General features: G+C 37.0%; 1 long non-coding RNA gene across 11 annotated transcripts in view; it reads left to right on the forward strand.

Annotated features, from left to right (window-relative positions):
* Positions 1-20869, forward strand: part of LOC112974483 — a 155475-nt gene that overhangs the window by 24308 nt on the left and 110298 nt on the right. For 7 of the 11 annotated variants that reach the window (XR_003256291.1, XR_003256293.1, XR_003256286.1 and 4 more), the window contains exon 4: positions 17820-17874. The exons of 2 other annotated variants lie outside the window; for them this stretch is intronic. This is a non-coding gene — a long non-coding RNA (uncharacterized LOC112974483). Of the gene's footprint in view, positions 1-7364; positions 7604-17819; positions 17875-18213; positions 20654-20869 lie in introns of those variants that run through there. 2 more of the 11 variants (XR_003256285.1, XR_003256295.1) reach the window with 2 other exon arrangements.

Genomic DNA, 20869 nt, shown 5'->3' on the forward strand with positions numbered 1-20869 from the left:
TAGTGGCAGCCAAAATTAGGCAAACATACTGAATTTCTGAGAGCTGCCCAATGTCCTTTTGATTCTTTTTATTGTAGATACTGAAAGTGCGGGCCAGATCAAATCATACAGAATTTTTCTGTTGACTGCAGGCCTGTTTCTAATGTCTACATATAGAAGATTAAGGTAAATCCAAACTGCTGTACTTCCAAAATGTGATTTTGGACTTGAATCCTAGTTTTTCATATCTTTAACAGTTGTAATCAAAAAATCCACACCTAACTGCTTTTGAGCATATAAGCCCAGATCTATATTTGAATCCAGGTGTCAGGGAGCAGGAGAGTGGGCTGCTCCAGAAGGGAAGGTGGGCCGGGAGCTGAGGGCGACAGCAGGACAGGCAGGGCCTCCCCAATGAGGGCACAGGTCTGCAGCCCCCAAATGAGGAGAGCAGAGCAGGGCCGGGGACGGTGACCCTGGGCAGCCGAGGGGCCTGTGGCTGCCACACCAGCCCTGGGGCTGAGGAGGGTCCGACATCAGGCCAAGGAGTCAAGTCAGCAGGTCTGCGTCAGCAAAGTATGTGGCTGGGAACAAGCGTGCCTGCGGCACAGGTCAAGCAGGGATGAGGGCCTGGGCTTAAACACATTTTCTGAGTGAAGACGAGGAGGCCCCAGGGAGGCTTCTCACAGCTCTTCCCCCAGCTCTTTCCCAGCTGCTGCAAGGGCACGGGGCTGCGCTGCAGCTGAACTGCCCCTCAACACAAGCCCCTGGAAGGGGGTAGTGGCACTCTGTGCCTCACTTCAGTCTCTGTCACCATGAGTTTGGGAATTCAGATAGGGTTTTAGGTTTTTGTTCACTTTACTGAGTTGAAGTGTGAATTTAAACATATATCCCAAAGTGAAGTGGAGATTATAAGCTGTTTCAACTAAAATAGGGACTGATACGTTAAGTTTGCATTATTCCTGTTTTTGCATGGTGCTTCAGTTTCTGTTTATGCATCTCAAGTGTTCACGTTTGATGCTTTACCATCAGGCCTTCTTTTCCTCTAGCAATTATGGTTACTATTAGTCATTGGAGAGGACCTTGAACCCTCTATTGAACAACCCTGACTCAAATAACAAGTTGCATTTGTGTAACTGAATGAAGCTCCACATATGAACTAATCATTAATAATTCCATTTTGAGCAGACTTAAGTATAGTTCTATTCAAAAGAAGTCTCTAAAACAATGTTTTGTATTCTTTGCATACATCCTAAGCCATGTCTCTTTAATGACATAAATATGTTGTGTTTTTCTTAGTTTGCTAAAAATGCACAGTTAAATCTGCAGAAAACTGGTGTGGAGCTTTGTCAATCTGCAAATTAGTTTGTATCTCATCTCAGCTATTGACTACGTTTCAGTTGCAGGATGCTAACCTTCCAGCATCAGTTCATTTGAACCTGTTTTACCCTAAAATACATCTCAGATAGATTATATTTTTGCTGTTGATTAGAAAGAATAAAAGAATAGTTTGCAGTTAGAGAAATGTTATGAAACAATAATTATGTAATTCCTTTTGAGAACAGAACTGTTTTTTAACTTTACCTTTAGAAAATAACAATATTAAGTTAGAATGAGAAAGCAAAGGAATAACCAGGCCCAAGCTTCTTCTTTCTTGTAACTACATTCAAATTCCTGTAGAAATGGGTCCTTATGGTCTCACTCATCTTACAGTTTGCAGTTTGCAGCCAAATTTCATTTACACTTGAAAATGGTGGAAAAGTTTTTAGACCTTGAGATAATGCATAGTTTTTACATTAGTGTATTTAAGTCATGGGTATAATATTTTACTCAAATAGTCATGACTGGAATCTTTAGAAGGAAGGCCATGCTTTATCCTGGTTTGTTCTGAGAATACACATCCCCTCAGAAAGCCTTTCATACCATAAAACTGCATTTGCCTTTTGGCAGGTTGTCCTGTTTGAACTGTGATGGTACAGGTACCTTGGTGCAACTTGGATGTTTTGCAAGTGGTATATGTGAATTACAATCATGGCGACTATTGTATGTAAGCATTAAAAGTATAAGTGGTACATGAACTCCACCTATTATTGTGCTCACTGGGAAGAAATGTGCCAAATCAGTTATTTTGCATAGACAATATCAGCTCTCTTAAACTACCAGGTCATCTGCATGTGTCTGTTTATGAAGAGTAATGTCGTTTCCTTAGTTTGTCTAGCAAATATTTGTGGTTGAAAAGATTTGAGCTGTTCAGGAATCAATTATGAGCTCCGTTTGTGCCAATCTATTGAAATCACCAGATTTGCATAGAGACTGTGACTTCAGGAATAATCAGATCTCTAGAAGTGAGGTGTTAGGAGAAAATATCTAAGATGGATAATGAAAATTTTGTAAAGCCTGAAGAGAGAAGCCGTGTCATATTTTGTTCAAGCCCATTGCTATTTGACATAAGAAAACCCTGCACAAAGGCAGCATAAGTAATTTGTGTTATATCCTCAATTCATCTCTTACTGATGGTATAATTGTCCTAGTTATCTGCTAAAGCTGATGTATACATCCTTGTAATCTCTTGTGCTCTTTAATTGTGTATTTACACAAACAATATTATGTCAAACTACCTTAATCTACTGTTTCTGATAGCTGTTGAAGAATGTTAACAAATGATTCTCATCATAAGTCTCCATGAGTGAATATTGAGTAATGCATGAGTGTTGTGTACAAATTTGTTAACTACATATTTTTAAAATAGGGATTTCACTAGTAAAGTGCGCATCAGCCTGTTTTGTTCTTTTGTTCATACATGCATAAAGAAATCTCTCTCAAACTTACGACAAGGCAAATTCCAGTGTAATTTGTTCTTATGTATCAGTAACAAGGAAGCATAAATAGCCTCTTGCAGAAAGATGCCCCAGGTTATGTATTCCTGAATGGGTCTCTCAGATTCTTGGCAAAGTATTGACTATTTTTTCTGCATGAAATATGTAAATTTGGTTGTGACTAAARTCAGAGCAAAAGTGGCATGTACTTAGACTTCCATACTTCATGTATACTGTTCCCACAACAGGCTTATCGGGTATACCAACAGAACTAGCAAGGTTTTCGCCAGGTCTCAGCTGAAAAATCCAAATGCTTTTTGGATAACAGAAATGACAGATAATTCCCAAGTGTAATTCCATGAGATGCATCTAACTGCCCGAGAGGGTGTTCCTTTTTTCCCCACTGTCATCTTCCTTCTGACACAATCTGTGTGTTCCCATCCCCTCCTTCAGTAAGTAAGCAATAAACTAATCTGACAGAAGAGTCAACATTTTTCTGCTGGATAAGCTAGTTGAATCAGTTCACCATGTAGCCAGCTCAGCTCCAGAGCTGGTGTGAAGCAAATGGCCAGGAACAAAAGAGGAAGGAGGTGGAAGAAGGGGTGGGACTGCCAGCAGGTGTTAGAGCCCTTCTGGGGACTAGCAGCTGGCTGCACATGGAYGCCTGGGAGAAGCAGGATCAGCATTACCTGCACAGTGAGCTGGCACCAGGAGGTGCATACAGGAGGACAGCCCTCACTACATCATGGCTGAGCTGCTGCACGGAAGCGCAGCCAACATGAGAATGACTGTTCTGGAAGTGGCCTTTAACCTGAATTGTGGGGAAGACTGGCAGCTGTTGCACAGGACTGCTTGCCTTGAGAGTCCACTGCAGGCCTCTCTCTTTAATTGTGGGCCCTGCTGGAGCCCAGTCCCCAGCTGTGGCCTCACTGAAAGCCCTGCTGTCTGTCAGCATCATGTGCAGACAGGCAGCTGGCAAGCACTCATTATCCTGGCTGAGGATGACTGCAGAGAAGAGTCTCTCTGCTCCAGGAACTCCTCGCCTTTCTGCAAGGGTTGCGAGGCATGCTCCATGTCCCAGCCCACTGGATCTTGTTTTACCTAGATCTGGGCTTCTGCTTTTGGGAATTTTGGGGGGAATCTGCATGTAATGGCTTCTTTTAGTTGTTTACTGATTGTCTGGTTCTTGATTAAGAATAGCCTTCATCTTTAGTCTTTAACTCACTCATGATTTGGGTGTATCAGGTTCCAGTTATGTGCAGGAGCTTCTGTTCAGCTGGTAAGCAGGAATCCAGGAAACAGGAGCAGCTAATAGAGACTTTGGCAGTTAAGGTACTGAAGGGTGCAAAAGGGGCCTAGAAACTCTGCTCTAGACAGCGTGGGATTGCTTTAGACTGCAATGATGCAGTGGTGGTGTGCATTCAATGTGTTATGAATTAGTCTTTTTTTCTTTCTTTTTTCTGGAATTACAGCTTATTTGTAAATATGGATGCTGAGTTGAGAGCTGAAATACCAGTAAACTTCTACATATTTCTCAATAAGCAACATTTACAGTAATGTTTAGAACCTACCAGATTTCAGAGATACTGTAGTCAACAATTATAATTTTTTATTTTATGCTGAATTATTTGTCAAGGAAATTGTTAGAATGTAAAAAATTTATATCTTATTTGACAAAGCACTTACACATACCTTTCACTTTAAACATGTGGCTAACTCCCGCTGAAAATAAGCTCATGCTGARTATTTGGCTGCTTAAGAGTGGGATTACTCATAAGCATAAAGTTAAGAATGTATTTTATTCTTTTGCTGAATCATGGCCATATGGCATGTGTCTTATCCAATCTGTTGATCTACAAATACATCACTTTGAAGGTCATTAAGTACATCTACTTATAGGAATGATAATAAGAATTTTAAGAAACTGCATATATTTAACATCAATTTGATAAAAAATGTTAAAAGAAAAACCTGTCTCTGTGCAATTATATCCATTTTATTGGATTGCAGACTGCTGTCTGGCTGGGCTCCATATCTGTTTTCATTACAATTTCTGCACTGTAGGATAGTTAAGGAGTAGAGGAGAAGCAGCCCTTGTTTAAAGTAATGTTGCTTATATTGCTGCTTAGCCAAGGAATTAGTAGCTGGCCTCTAGGGAACATGGTTGGCATCTGATTCATGGCACGATTGAGAGTGTTACTACAGAACCTTGAATACTAGTTATCTTATTAATAGGGTGCTCTCATATGCATATTTATTACATACTGCTTCTTGTGTCAGAGCTATGGTTCCTTTGCAGAAGCTTTATTTATGGTTCTAATTCCTTTTACATTATTTATCTACAGTGACCAAAGATGAACACTAGAAAGCAGATGTACTATATCAAATAATGTCTTCCTGACTGACTGAATCAATATTCATATTTATACTGTATACAGCACCCAAGGTCTCCTCAGGACTTTCCTGTAATTGCGAGAAGTAATAAAATATTGCCTTAAAGTGCCAAGGTAAACGCTAAATCCTGAATTTATTAGCTTGATAACTCTGCATCAGCACTCTCCAATCTTAAAAGAGCTAAAGCAAAAAAAACTTATTACACATCACACAGTTTAGAAATAGCAGCCAAGGATTTTTAACAATCTGGTGGAAAGATAGCATGGAAGAGTTAGATGTTTGAAGAGAAAATGGTAGTATTAATCTACTTCAGGTTTATTTTTGATGCCAAGAGAAATGTTTTTATGGCTTCATTTTTATCACAACTCACACCCCTGCCCATGCTGTCATGGCAAGTCATTGGGTATTATTGTCACAGTGACAGCAAATGGGAAAAAATTTTGATTTTTACAAAATGAGACTAGCACTGACAATAGGCCTGTCAAAACCATTGGTTTAACTTGGATATAACTCCACCACTGTAAATCAAATTTAATTACACTGAAGCTAGTGAAGTTTTGCTAGTCTAAGCTTAGTCAAAGTAAGATCCCAGTCAGATCCAAAAATGGTAAGACTGGAAGGARTAGAAATAGACTTGGAAAGAGCATTTGAAGTGGAATAGGCTTTATAATTACAATGGATCCAAAATGACATCTTGAATTAGAAGTTTAGATCGAGATCCAAATTTTGCATCTAGTCTCATTTTCTCTAATTTCTCTCAATTTCCTGATGGAAATTATGGATCTGAACGCTGACAATCCCAATTTCTTAGCTCTATCTGTAGAACAACTGCAGTCCTGAGAGCTCCCTCAAGGAATCTGCACTGTTGTCTCAAGTACCAACTTTTTAGAGGAAAGGGATAGAAATAACTGAATAAAAAACCCTCGACAAGTTGTTCAGGGCTAAGATTTACTAGTAAAGCTTAAAATAGGCTGCTTTAAAAAGATACTCATGATTAATAAGTTATTTCAGTGGCTGGATGTCTGGGGAGGCCTTATATTATCGACAAATGATTTAGTTGGCACTCTACTGGTAACATTGTAACTGCAGATTTTTCAGCATAGTTACCACCTTCGTTTTCAACTCAAAATCTTAGTGTCTACTTTACATTAAATTTTACTATGCTTCCCCCTCCACACACACCTTTAGCCTACCTGATATTGAATTCATGCTGTTTATTCTGTTTTTTCATATGGCTTTGAATGATGCAATGCTCCACATTGCTCTGATGTTGGAGACACACTAGCAGAAGTGCCTGAATGGAGTGAACTATCCAGAAGTGGGAATGTGCTACAGGCTGGCTCTCAAAAACATTCTTTTCTTTACACATACATACAGTCCTTAAAATCTTGTAATGCTCAATATGGAGAGCTGCCAAGCTACATCTAACATCCTCATTGGGGCTTATGTAGCCCAATGACATGGTATGCCTACATGACAAATCACTGGGTCTCTGATCAAACTGTCAAGTTGTATACACCCAATTTCAGTGAAGAAGGAAGCAATTAACTCAAATAGAATCTCAAACAGCTCAAATGTTTGCAGCAAAGGTGATAAAATCAAGAATTTATTTTGAAAATTAATGAATTAAGACAATGGGCTGACATGAACATTCCACACTGAATATATAAGCTATTTAGTGATCCCAGTTTTGCTCTGGGATTGGGCACTTTGCAAGAATTCTCACCTTTAGTTACAGCTTAGTGGTGGGGAGTATATTTTGTTAGGTATTCTGTTCCAAACTTCATTTCTCATTCTCAGGGAAGAAGAGGATTTAATACTTCTCATTTTTCTTAAAAGCAGTAAACTCCACTTAACTGTTAGCTACTTCCATTCATCAAATGACACCTAAAGGTGGATTTTAAACTTCCATATAGTCTGTTATGACTGGTGTGTGTTATACTAATAAATAATGATATGTTCAAAAGGATATAACCAGTAGATTGCCATGCAGATTTCAACTGAGTTCATTATAAACACACTGGAGAAAATCAAGGTTTTACCAATGATCTAGGACAAACTTAACAAAAGCAAAAAATCATATTTCCAAATTTTTCTGAGACTATTATAATCAATGACCTGTAAGAATGCAAAAAGAATAACATGGAAGACCTTCAAAGTATTGTTTTCTGCCATCAGAACTTCAAGAAAGATCTTATGGGACATACACATTGTGGCAGAGAAGAATGGTACCAATGAAGAACAGATTGACAGTGAAACTTCAAGTATGTTCATGCATGTAATATAATAAATGCATAATCATTTGCTGATTATAGAAATGTCACTATTATCATGCTTTCTTGGCCAGCAAATGACTGCAGCAGTATTTCATGTAACATCTGTAATTTCTTCAAAGGCCATTTTTATTCCTTAAAGAATTGTTTACAGACTTGCATTAAATATGAATTAAATATCCATTTCTCTTGCATTATTTAAAAAAATGCCATAAAGACTTGTTCCTACTTGAAGTACTTGCTCCCACTGGAGTAGCTGGGAATTTTGCCATTTATTTCACTCTAACCAGAATCATGCCAGAATAAGTCTTCTTGCCATAGACACAAGCCTGCATATAAGCTGGTCTAGGACAAATTTTCCTTGTTTTCCTGATCAATAACCTCCTCCTTGTTATTGTTATTATAAAGTTCACTAAGTTTTTAAAATCCAGGAATGAAACCAACCAACATTCAAGTAATGAATAAGCGAAGAACAAGAATAGTAAAAGATCTCACAACAAAATAAAATATTAGGTTATTCATGTATATTCATGTTTAGAGAGAAGAGAGAAAATATAATCAGTATTTATCATTTTCTACTCTCCATAGAAGGTGGCCTTATTTTAAAAATCAAGACAATTTTCTAGCTACTATACTGCAGCTTCAGGTTGTTTTCCCGATTATTGATTTATAGCACCAAAAAAAAAAAGAAAGTAAACTGGTTTTCTGTGGTACTTTGCTTTAATGTTTAGTATTCATGTGCTGTTTTGACAGGAATAAGAAATGCTTAAAATTAAAAAGAGAGGAAAGAAAAGTGTTAAAGGTGTTAAAGCTTTCTTAACTTCAGTTATGAGAAACTATTTGATAAAGAGATTCTGGTACAGCTTATCTAACATAAAATTTTGATATTATTTGGAAAATATGTAAACTTATATATTTCAATGATGTGTTTAATATGGGCACGAARCTTTTTTATTTTTAGTTGTAGAGCTTGAGCACTTTTGAAAATCTCTTTCTTCATGTTGATGTGAATTTTCCTAATACTTCACTGAAGTCAGCTGGAATTTTGCTGTTAGATTCAGTGGACAAAGGAAAAGACATGCAGAGCCAAGTGAACTGAAGTTTCTAAATGTTTCATCTGAAAACTGTAATATAATAAACTTCACCCATATATGAGACTTGAAAAGAAAATTGGCTCAATAGCTTCCTTTTAGAGTTGCACTTAAGGGCTTAAAAGTATATAAAAGTTAAATTTTTTTCATGCTCAGACCATGAAGACAAGCCTTCAAGATAAAAATCTTGATTTTATTGGCCTTTAAAGTGAACACATAAATGAGTAAAAAAAGGCAAGAGAAATGCTAATGAGTCACATTTTTATGACCTTATCCTTTAGGAGAAATGCCCTTGTAATTAAATGGAAATGGATGCACATGCATTCTCGTTAAAGTGTATTTTTCTTTCTTTTAAAATCTACTGTATTAACTTTCTCTGTCATTATTCACGATTATGGCTCAGTGTTTATAAATCTACCTACCACATTAGCTAGTAATAGTTTTTTCAAGAACAAATATGTGGTACATATTGTGAGGGAATATCAATAGCACAAAACCAAGTATAGCATATAAATATAGCTAGTTGCAGTGTAGATTTAGTCTGACCATGCTGTCTTAGAATAGGCATTTACTTTGGACTGGGTACTGATTTACTTGAAATTGCGCCAGAAGTCCAAATAGAAGCAGACCTTCTGAGAGCTAAAATGAGTTAGATTAAATCTGTCTTGAAATTTATATTACAATATGCAAGCATATAGAATTTGTTCATGCAAGACTTCAAAAGAGAAGCTGAATATTATGTATAAAAATTCAGCTTATAATTTTAAGCAAAATAAATGAAAGAAAAACAGGTGTAAGTTCAAATATAGAATACTGTCATGGTACTCCTTTGACTAAAATATGCAGATCTGTTTTTCTCTTCTTAGCACTCACAACATTTTTTCAGAATAACGTGCATGTCAACATCTTTTAAAATTTTAAACTCCTACTTTCAGGAAGATTTTCAAAGAATTGCTATATGTTGTATTTACTTCTTCATCCCAGATAATTATTATATGACAAAAATACCGTTAATGCACTATTACTGATAGAAGGGATGTATGATTATGCTGTGCCTCATTGCTTGGCCACTATGATATGTGCACTGTTTTGATGAATCTTGCCCTTGTCATGTCTCAACATACTACATTCAAACAGAGGTTAATCCCAGTTCTGAACTTTATGGCCCTATTCACCATATATTATTCATTTTCTGAAAGTAAATGTCAGAATTATGGAAAATCATGGCTTGTATTAAGGTAGATTTCAGAAGAGGTTGCAGTTAATTACTTATTACCTATTTCCTGCTGGGCATGTCTGCATGGACTTTTTTGGTATGTGAAAGGAAAAGCATTTGTTGGGGCAGTTCTTATTAATGACAAAAGGCAGAACTTTCCACATTAAAACTTCAACAGTTCATTGCCCTGAGCATCAGCTAATTCCTGTTTCTGAATCACAGAATTATACAGAATAACTTAGCATCGATTGCTTTTAGTCTTGCCTATTTTACTCTAATTTTTGTCTTCTTTAATGAAATGCAAAACTTTCCATGAATGTCACTTCTGTCTTTAAATGACCTTGACCTTATTATTTTATTAGCAGGTTTGCCATAGTCTTACAGAGTTCATTGTAAAGTATTCCACTCACATTTATAGGAACAGCACCAAAGGGGCTTCTGAGCTGCCAGTTTACACAGTGGCATTTCTCTCTGATGCGTGAAGTGATAGAATTTGGAAAATAGTTTGGTCATGTCTTCTGCTCTGTAAATTGGCTTAATTCTGTACAAAATACTAAATTAGGCTGAATCAATGTTGGCAGAGGAGCTTTCTTAATAAAATGAACATAATCTTTCTAAAATGAAGTGAGAAGCCCTAATAAAAGGTCTCCCTTCTCTCTTGAGTACATGTTCTTTTTATCTTTCTGTAAGTATCTAGCTACCTGCTAATGAGAGGATATCTGATCCTCTAGACTGTGGCAGGAAACAAGTGAAGAATCAGTGAACGTATGATTTTTCACATGATGGTGAAACAGAACTGCTGGTTTTCAGAGACAGAAAAAAAAATCTTATTTCAATATCCTGTTTTGCTTCTTGTCCCCCTTTACTGCTCCCTGTCCTCCCAGCAGCAGAGAATTCTAAAAAGGGAGATTCCAGATTGCAGGTACTTTCATGTTTGTAGGTGAGCATGAAACAGGATGGGCTGATCAACTTTCTACAGTAGAAGAAGACCAAAAAAAGAAAAAAAAACCCACAACCTTGCCAGATTCCTATGTGTCACATTGCCAGTGAAAAAAATGGTAGTAGAGTTGTGCTCTTCTCCCACCTACAAGTGCTGACTGGTATTTTTTTTCCATGGGCATGCCCCACGCTTTTGGTGTGACGGGAAGTAGTAGAAGGAAGCAGAAGCCTGGAAGGCAGCAGGAATGCCATAGCTCCATGTGTGTAACACTGCAGAAAGGTATGGTGAAGGAATTGACATGAACGGAGATAACCCTTATCAGTGCACTGGTGACAGGCTGSATTAATTTTTCTATAGAAGCCTTGCAGACACTTATGATGCAAGATACTAATTTTTGAGCACCATGGGAATGGTGCACTGTAAACTTTCCCCTGCAATCTGTGACCAGTTACTTTTTTTTATTAATTTGTCCCATGTGTGTGGGAAAAATCAAAGATAATTCATTCCAAGAAAAACTTAAACTTTTCGGCTCTAATCCAGTGTGCAACAAAGTATGATATGTCACAGTGAAGTCATTTGTCACACATCTCAATAGCTTGAGGAAAACAGACAGATTTGCAGGTTGATAAATATGCCTCATTGCCTACAGTGAGCATGGACCTGGCTGTGTATGAACATGATGTTCTAATTTTGTAAATGTCTCTCTGAAAAAAGTGAACCAGCTCCTACACAAGAGTAGCAGTAATATAATTGCACATGTAAAATGGGCCTAATCATGCCTTTACACTCCATTACCCAGAGCAAAATCATTTCTCTTGTGTCCTTCTCTAGCCTCTCAGCCCAATTTAAATAAAGCAACTAGAGTAGCTTCTCTTCATAGTAACATCTTTATTTAACAATTAATCTGAGAAACATTTTAAAAGCTCTACTCTTTATATACTCTAATTGCTGCTAGCTGGCAGACTGCACTGTCAGTGGCAGAGCTGTACTTGTTATACTTTTTATCTTTGAAAATCAGTTAGCAGACCTTAACAATTCTCTATCCCTTCTCCAGCAAATCATCTCTGTGCTGGACTCTTACTGCTATTTGGAGCAGTAGTAGATTGCTCCATCTGTTTTATCAGTATTCAGTGATGCTAGATTTGAAGATACTCCTTTGTTTTCATCACACTGTCAACATCTTCAAGGTGGCATTCACCTTGCTCTTCTAATTTGGACAACAGATGCAAGATATTTGTGTCTGCTGGTTTCTACTCTCTCTTTGCCTGATAATGTCACTGGTTATACTGCATGATTGCTACTGTTCTCCTGTCACACTGGCCCCAGCTTTTCAAAATTTCATCTTTAGTAGATTTTGTATTGCTTTTACTTTCTTTCCCCCCCCTCCTTATGCATCACATAAAAAAGGATTGATCAYGCTTGGCATTTTATGTAGACTGTAGTCAGTAAGCTCATCTCAGCTGAACTTTAGAAATATCCAAAACTTAAAGTGTTCCTCTATGATCTGCTGTGTGGCCAGTTCAGTGACAATTCGTACATGTACAGTTCAGGATATCGTTAGTTGCATAATTCTTGTTCAGTTGTAAGATTAACAGCTATCAATATCAAAGGTTGTGAAGGCCAATATATTTTATTTTGGTTTTAGCATACCATATTCTGATGTGAGTTCAGTATCAGCCGCCCCTTTTGTGTAACTCATGACTGAGTAACTCATGACTGAATTACTCTGATTACAATACTGAGGAAGCTGTAAAGGCCTCTCATTTGCAGCCTTGATGGATCTGTTCTGTTCTAGACAATGCAGAGACTCTGATCCAGTGTGAGCAGTACATCAGCCACGTACAGCCAAGTTAGTGCGGTCCTCTGCCTTGATGAATTGGTACAGCTAAGAATCATGTGGCAGATTACATTAAATGTTTTAATCTATGTCCCTACAATGTGCTATGTTACTCTCTTGTGCCACTTTTACACTAGCATCATTCCGCTAACTTTGCAGTTATTCTTGATTTATACATGTCTAAATGAGATTAAAATGAGTCCCAGTGTTGCTGTAAGACATCTTTCTTTTATTTGTGGTACATTCGGTTTATATTTGTAAACATTTCAAGTGCTGGAAAATGGTTAACATAAGCTGTGTAAGACTGGTAGTATTGTGTCCTATTACTCTATTATTTAAGGAATACTACAGTGCCAACTCCTGTTGGCATATAACAGAGACGTATTCATCCTATTTTCTGTATGGATGAGAAACACTGAATAGTATTTTTTGCTCTTTTGCTTTACTTGAAGAATTTAGGGGGCTAGAAAGAGTAACTCGTCTTCCATTTAATGCTGGCAAATCTCTGCCTGGCCCAGAATAAGGCTTTCCAATTTTTTGGCTTCTGGTCACAGGAAACACAAAAAGGTGCAGAGGGCTGCTTCTGGAGGAACTTAGGGTTTTTTTTGGTTGAGTAATGGTACTGATTATAAGGTGATGGAATTGTAGGTCATCTTTGAAGGAGCCACCATTTTGTTCAGCCAGCAACCTTGGGGAGCACAAAGGTGTCAAAACACTCTCTGATGTCTGTTGTTGTGTTGGCAATGCTGAAGATGTATATTGCATTAAAACAATGTACAGCAGAAATCTGTAGTGCAAGTAAGCATGATTAGTTTTAAAATACTTYCAGGCTGATGTGAAAGAATGCAGTTATCTTTCCTACCAAGTTTTTCTTTAGGTGCTTTAGACAAAAGGGTTTCTCTAAGTTTTCTAGAAAAATTTAACTATCTCGTTAATTTCACTTAAATAACTGTAAAAGAATTTCACTTGAACATTAAATCAGCTGTGGGTTAATTCCAGTTGAGAGGGATCAAGCTTTCTGTCTTATCAGGATACAGAAAAAGTTATCTGGCTTGCCTTCAGTGCAGTTAAACAGCTTCTGTTTAAACTCTGTATAAACAGCCTCATAGGGAGTATTTAAAAATAACAGACATATCTGAAAGATCCAATTTTAATATATTCCCATCACTCCATGTATCCTCTAGTGTATGACAAGAAGTCCAGTGTTGGCAGTACTTCCAGCTACTTAGTCTGAAATACTTAGAAATGTTTCCTTGTAACTAAATTTGAACTTTTCAAACTTTCTTCCATTAATGGGAAATTGTAGCTTTCAGCTTCATTTCATTTTATCTGATATTGTTTATTCAACAGACATTTTAAACATGGTGGGGAATGACTTTAATATTTCTTATTGTGAGGTCATAGTATCTCGCAGCCAGACAGAAAAAGCAACATGGTGACAGTGAATTCATTGTCTTTTAGGATTTAGCATAATGAAATAATGCAGATATGAAACTTAATGATTTCCCTTTGCATAAGGCTGATACTTTTGTCTCACATTTCCATGATGGATAGCCTGTTAGAAACCTGGTATTTAGTGCCACTGACATCTCTCAAGCTTATCTGAAAAATTAGTCCTTAAAGATTAGAGAACGTTAAGGGCAGTTTTTGTGAAGCTCAGCTTTTTCAGAAAGAAAAATTTCTGGAATCTGTTTGTTCTCCATTGGTATGTTTAGCATTTTGCTTACATCATTCTACTTTTACACAGTGCTCTGAAGTAAATGTTCCTACTCTTCATTGCTTATAGTTAGCATCACCTTGAAACTGCGGCGGACGTCTCTTAGAAGTAGTCAACTAGATACCACAGAAACAGGAGTTCTGTTTAGATGAAGCTGTGTTAGTGGAAGGATGCAGAGAAAAAATTTCCCCCAAGCCCACTGCCTCCCCGCCCCCCAAATTATGCTGATTATCATTTATGTAGAAATGCAATAAGAGAAAGAGATAAATATATAAAACTTGCACATTGCAACTGTGAACTTTTTGTGTGTGGCCTCTCAAATGGAAACAGAAGTGCAGGGTTAGGTGCCCACACTACCGGTGCTAGCCAGAGGCCTCCAAACGAGCTCTGGTGCTCACAGCCTGCTGAACAAATGGCCACTGACAGTCAGCAGCCAAYGAGGAAACACTGCGAGTGTGTTAATCTTAAATCTTTTCTTTTGGATGTCTCTCACAAAACAGCATCCACAGCCCTGAACCATCTCCTGAAGCTATAACCTTTCTTTCTAAGAACTAGAAGAGGCATTAGGAGCCTTTTATGACTGTGTTCCTTTAAAACATGGCAGATATCACCAGTAATGTCAGTGCCCTTTTATAGAGTACCTCAGCATTTTCTTGGTCAAATAAACTGCCATCCTGGGCCACAGGAGACTGAAATCCACACTTCCTATTTCCAGGCAAGTATAAATCAACCACCTCCCTAGCTATTCTGAGGTGGTCTTTCCTCTCTTTAGTCARTAATTACCTATCTGTGGGATTTAATTGACAGATGAGATAGCTGAAGTTTGGAGTTTTGGTATCTAAATTTTGTCTGTATCCCATTTTGGACATTTGGGTTTTTTTTAGCTCTGGATCTAGAGGTTTATTGTAATCCTTGCACTGCAGAAGAGGAGCATATAGGGATGCTCTTTGTAGTTGTCTGCCATTTTTTAAGCAGGCTCTGTGATCTTTCTGATAAGCTGTTTTTCAAGCATTTTTACTTAAACTTTCCTGAGTTAGACTGGTCATCAGCAGCTTTGTAGCTTCTATAATCAAGAAAGAAGATTAAGTGATATTATTCATTAAATATCATTACTTCTTCAGCTGTCTGAGTAATCAATGTATTCTTTATCTGTTCAGCTAGCTCCATCTTTTTCTGTCTTATCTGCAATAAAATGTATTTTGCATTATTTATATGACTGTATTCTTTGATTTGTGCATCTTTCTTATGGAGACAGTGATAAAAATAATCTTTCATTTCATCTGAACTTCATGTTTTCCAAATTTGAATGGCTCAGTGTTTTTTTTCAGATGCTTTCCTTCCAATCAAGAGTCTTTGAAGGTATTGGTTTTGTTCTTCCTTAGCCATCTGGCCGTTCACTCTGTATAGTGTATGATCTAATGATCCAGAATTTCTACTAAAATTCTTTTGATTTTTTTTTTAATTTTGCAAGAACAGAGTACCAGGAGACTGTAATATTACCATATTTCTGAGAGGTGTAAACAAGGTCATGTTCATAAGAACGGCGTTTGTATTTTGGTGTGTTGGCATGTCTTTTTTATACATAAGTTCAAATAGGCAAATATAGTCTATTATCTTTTCCATCTTTTTAATTAGTTGATAAATTCATGGGCATTGCGAATCTCATATTGAATCCGTCAGGGATCAGCAAGGGACAGGAGGCTGGGCACGATAACGCGACCAGTGGGGCAGGGGCCTCCTGAGCCAGGGCCCAGCCCACCGCCCCTAGCGAGGCAGCAGGACAGGCTGGGGGGGCAGCCGGGGGCAGCCGCAGCACAGGGTGAGACAGTGGAGGCAGTCTTCTGTTACATGAAACTATGAAATTTTCATGTGAAAAAATATAAAACACATGGGAACAGTGAAACATGAAAACTCTCCAATTTAACATAAGAGGCTGATATATGGAAGTGTTTTCTGTGTTCTGGCAAACAGCCTTAATGCTCTAATTTCAAACACATACCAAAAAGATTATTAACCAATCATAACAGGAAGACTGGTGTGCCCTTGTATGGATTATGCAAATCACTGCTCAGAGTAGCAATGTGTATCCTGTAAAATTAATGAAAAGTAACCAGAAAGTGATTATGCAAATCAGATTCTCAAAATCACTGGTTTACAGAGCAACAACTGAGGGAGAAATAAGCCAAGTTTGCTTCTACAACCACAAAACATTTCTACTTATTTCTGAGATAATACTATTTCAGTGTAATATAAAATAGCTTTATTTGACATCTTCTGGTTATATGGGAGAATTTGGGATGAAAAAGCAATTAAACGTGAATCACTTTCTGAAATATTAATCACTGCAGTAATACAAAACCAGACTGAACAATAAAACACTGCATAAATATTAGTTGAATATAGTCTCTAAGATCCTGAGAAAATCCTGGTTTATTTTGTTGTTGCTGTTTTGAAATACTCTTTTATTAAAAACCAGGAGTATTCCAGAATAATCTTGCATAATATTTGAATGCACCAGTTACATATATTTGTAAAGTAAATCCAGTGTTTTTTTACGGATTTTTATTTCATTTATGCTATTGGTGGAGTAGCCATTCTACATCTGTCTATGGAATGGGTGCAGAGATAGGGTGGTGGGAGAATGTATGGACTTTCATTCAGATTATTTTGCAATTAGGATACCTCTGTGTTGGCAGATGATTGTAAGAAACACCTAAGATCTGAATAAGGTATATTCACACATACTCTCCCCTATCTACATGTAAGAGAATTAGTTCACCTTCCTGCGACAGCACTGCTCCCTTTTCCAAAGCTCTGAGATCTCCATTGTAATTGCAGCAGCTACAGTTCCTAATTACTTTCTGCTCTTATCTGGTACCAAAACATTTACCTTAGGGCACTTTATCAAATTTAATGAAGCTTTGTTTTTCACACTGAAGGGCTACATGCAATTATTAAATATCAATGAAGCCAGAGATTAAGAGGAATCTCTGGATAGCCTAGTAGGTAGCCAGCCTTCCTCAACCATGAACTGCCTGACAATATTTTTATGTGGCCAGAAGCCACATGAAATATAGATTTCAGAGAGCTGAAGGAATGTGGAAGTCCAGCATCAGTTTACAGACTAAGGAGAGGGCTAGGTGTACATTTAACAAGGTATAGAATTGTCTTTATAACAGTTTATGACAACACAAATGTTGAAATTGCTGGAGAAGACATATAGTCTATTTAATCTTGTCATTTAAAGCTGATGTAAATCTTTTCTTATTTTGTATTTTCTTGAAATTTCTTGATGCCAAATCAGCTCCTTTCTCAGTTTCCTGAAACTAATGGAATGGTGGCATCCACAATTTTCTGACAAAAATGCAGGAAGATAAACATCTCTGTGACAGTAATGTAGGAAATGAATATAGAATTTGTTTTCAAGGCAGACACATATTTAAATGTAATATTAGCTCTATCTGCTTCATTCAAAATCAATGCTGTAGGATTATCATAATCAAAAACAAATCTTTTCAAAGTAGTTAGCAGTGACTAAGTGAGTATTTTGTGTTTTCAGGATACACATACTTGTGCTGCTTTTAAGAGAACAATTGGCTTTGATCTCTTCTGAGGTAAATATTTGTCTCTTATGTTGTTTAGAAATTTTTAAGGCTTGTTTTTTCAACATTGTCATTGCTCCAGTGTACCATTAACAAAATTCTTTTATCTTTGTGTGTGGGCATAGTAAACTTATGAGGTTTTCTTTTTTACCAGTGAACTGTTTTCAACTTTGAAAGTTCCAAGAATATAGTTTTGACTTAAGCAGCAGGGATATGTAATTTGGGAAAAAGATCTTTTCTTGTTGTTTTATTGCCACCTATTTGTTTTTTGAAAAGCTGAATACAGAATATCAGAACTGGCTGACACAATTAATTTTCACAATATAAAATGTTCTCTGGGTTTTTTTGCAGATCTTCACATTTTTCATTTATCTATGGTGAGTTTGTGTTTGGACCAACTGTGAGAGAGACATATGTACATGTCTGTGCATGATAGAGATACACACGGCCGGTTATACTTAGCTGGCCTTATCTTACCTTTGACTGCTTTCCTTGCTCGTTTTCTACTGCTGTAGCTCTGCCAGATTACATTCTTAGATGATTAATCTGTGAGCTGTTTCTAATAACCACTATAAGCCATTTCCTTAAAAATTTCTGTTAAGTAAAACAGTAGTCTCAGATCCAGGTCTGGGTAAGTATCATGTTCTTCACTCACATATAAACAGGAAACACTGGAAACTGGGAGGATTCTAGTTCTGCCACTGAGATATGTGTCATGTGATTCTATCACTGGTAGAACTTAATTTATTTGATTTACTGTTATACTGTATTATCCATTAAAGGATTTGAAATGACTATTGAAGAACTCTAATTTAATTTCCAGTTATTATTTCTGAGGCTTGAATAGGTGAACATGTGGTGCTCAGAGAACCTTTGATTACAGGGAACAAGAGAGAAACATTGCCATTAAGTATTAAAACTCTGTAAAGGATTTCTAAAATTAGTTTTATATGGAATTTGTGATTGTGGTGTGGTATATATGATCTGTCTTCAGTATAGTTACATAGCATACAGCTGCTCAAAATTTATACTGATAAAATGTCAGTAACATTTATTATACCACCAATATAAGATCTGAGCCACAGATACTTAAGGATACTGAGGCAACAGTTTTCTGTTTTATCTTGCATATAGTTAAATTGCCACAGCATATTCTGATGTTCTGTCTCCAAACACATTGTTTTCCTATGATTTCCTTTAAATAGTTCTGTATTTGTGGTAGTATTCCCAGGAAGGAGAAGTTCGTTGAATTAATTGTTCATACTTATTTATTAGAGAAAATGGTAAAGTCTGGGAAATTTCTTGTAAATCACTTTCCCTTTGTGCCATTGTGCAAATAGCAGAAAATAGTAGATCAGAAGCTCAGTTGTTCAGCTGAACTTTTCCTAAGCATTAAAATTATAGGAAAAGACTCCATCGTTGTAGTACTTTCCTCCAGCATACTTCCTCTCCCTCCAACTCCATGTCTCCTGCAATCATACTGTCTTCTGTCTTCCAAGTCACTAAGAAAAATACCTTTGTACTAAGTTGCACAAGGTAAATTAAAATGATGCTATGGTTGTGATTAGATACTGTATAGTAATAAAGCAAAAATAAGCAGCAAGATTTGCCAAGAATACTAATAATAGGTATAATAGTAGACTATATTTTTCAGAATAGATCAATTAGATGGCAAAGTGTACTCAGTAAACCCTGTCCAATTTCCGGCTAGTCAGCCTTGTTTAGTGAAGTTAGTACATTTTCAGCTGAAGTGGCACACTGACAAGATTTGAATGTTTGTGGTCTGAATATTTTCTCCAGTTTCAAGCTTTAACAAATCAAGACATGACCTAAATGTTATATGATGTTTTTAGCTTAAGCCTTTTTATACCGTGTCCTGCTCATTCTTTCTAAAGGCTTTTACACATCCTTTTCCAGCTGGTCAGATTATCCATCTTCCAGTACTAACTGTATAATGCTTTACTGAACCTGTGCAGAAGTTAAAAAACAGCAAGTATTTGCATATAAGCCTGGATTATGCCCTCTTAAGGAATTTAATTAAATACTGTTGAACTAAGTTTGAAGCTTAACTTCCCTCCTTCCTTGTTTTTTCTTTTTTGTGGAAAAGATGTCAGGCAAAACAAGGCATATCTTAGCACAAACCCAGAGTTTATATCTGAGGGTTATGGTGACTTCAGTGGTTGCTCAACACCCTTCCCATGGTATGAGAAAGGTCTTATACCAAAATAACAGGATTTATATCCTCAACTCAGATCAGCTGAAGCCCTTCTCCCTGATCACTAACTGGCAGAGCTTTTCAGGTGCTTCCATCCCAGCTCCTTGGGATACAAGGACCCTAATGGAGCAATTCTGTAGGCAGAAGTTCCAGTTGCCTTGGCATTGTTGAAGTAGCATTCAAGCACAGACAGTGCTGATAGCCACCATTCATAAGGAGCTGCCTGCTCCACACAGCCCTGGACAGTGGACTCTAATTGAAAAGCCTTCCTCACAGCAGGTTTTCATCTAACCAATCTCAACGCTTTTCAAATATGTGTCAGCTTTTTATTCAATAAACTAAATTTTCTGTCTTTATTGCGTGCATTCTTTCTCCTTTGCCAATGAAAGGGTTTTTTTCTTTCTAATGTGTAGAGTGAATGTATTATGTATTTTCCCCATGAAAAAAATCTTTAGAATATGGCAATATATTTATACATACCTGTAACACCGTAGTAGATGAGCATTATTTTGAAAATGTTCTTCAATATCTATTTAAAATAAAGTTAAGAGTTGCAAACACAACCAAGTGTTTATGTGGGGGATCAGAATATAACATACTGATAGATAATTGTGTCTGAAATTGTGTAATTACTTTTTATTATAAGGGGAACTATGTAATACAAAGTATCATATAACTGGCTAGATTATGAGATAAAGAATATAAATGAAACCACAGCCCAGTTACTGAGGGTAATCATAGTTACCCTCAGTCTTTCCCAGTTTTTTGAGCAGCCTTAGTTTTGAGAGGGCA

This window comes from Apteryx rowi, unplaced genomic scaffold (genome assembly GCF_003343035.1).
Source record: "Apteryx rowi isolate R43461 unplaced genomic scaffold, aptRow1 scaffold_601, whole genome shotgun sequence".
NCBI lineage: Eukaryota > Metazoa > Chordata > Aves > Apterygiformes > Apterygidae > Apteryx > Apteryx rowi.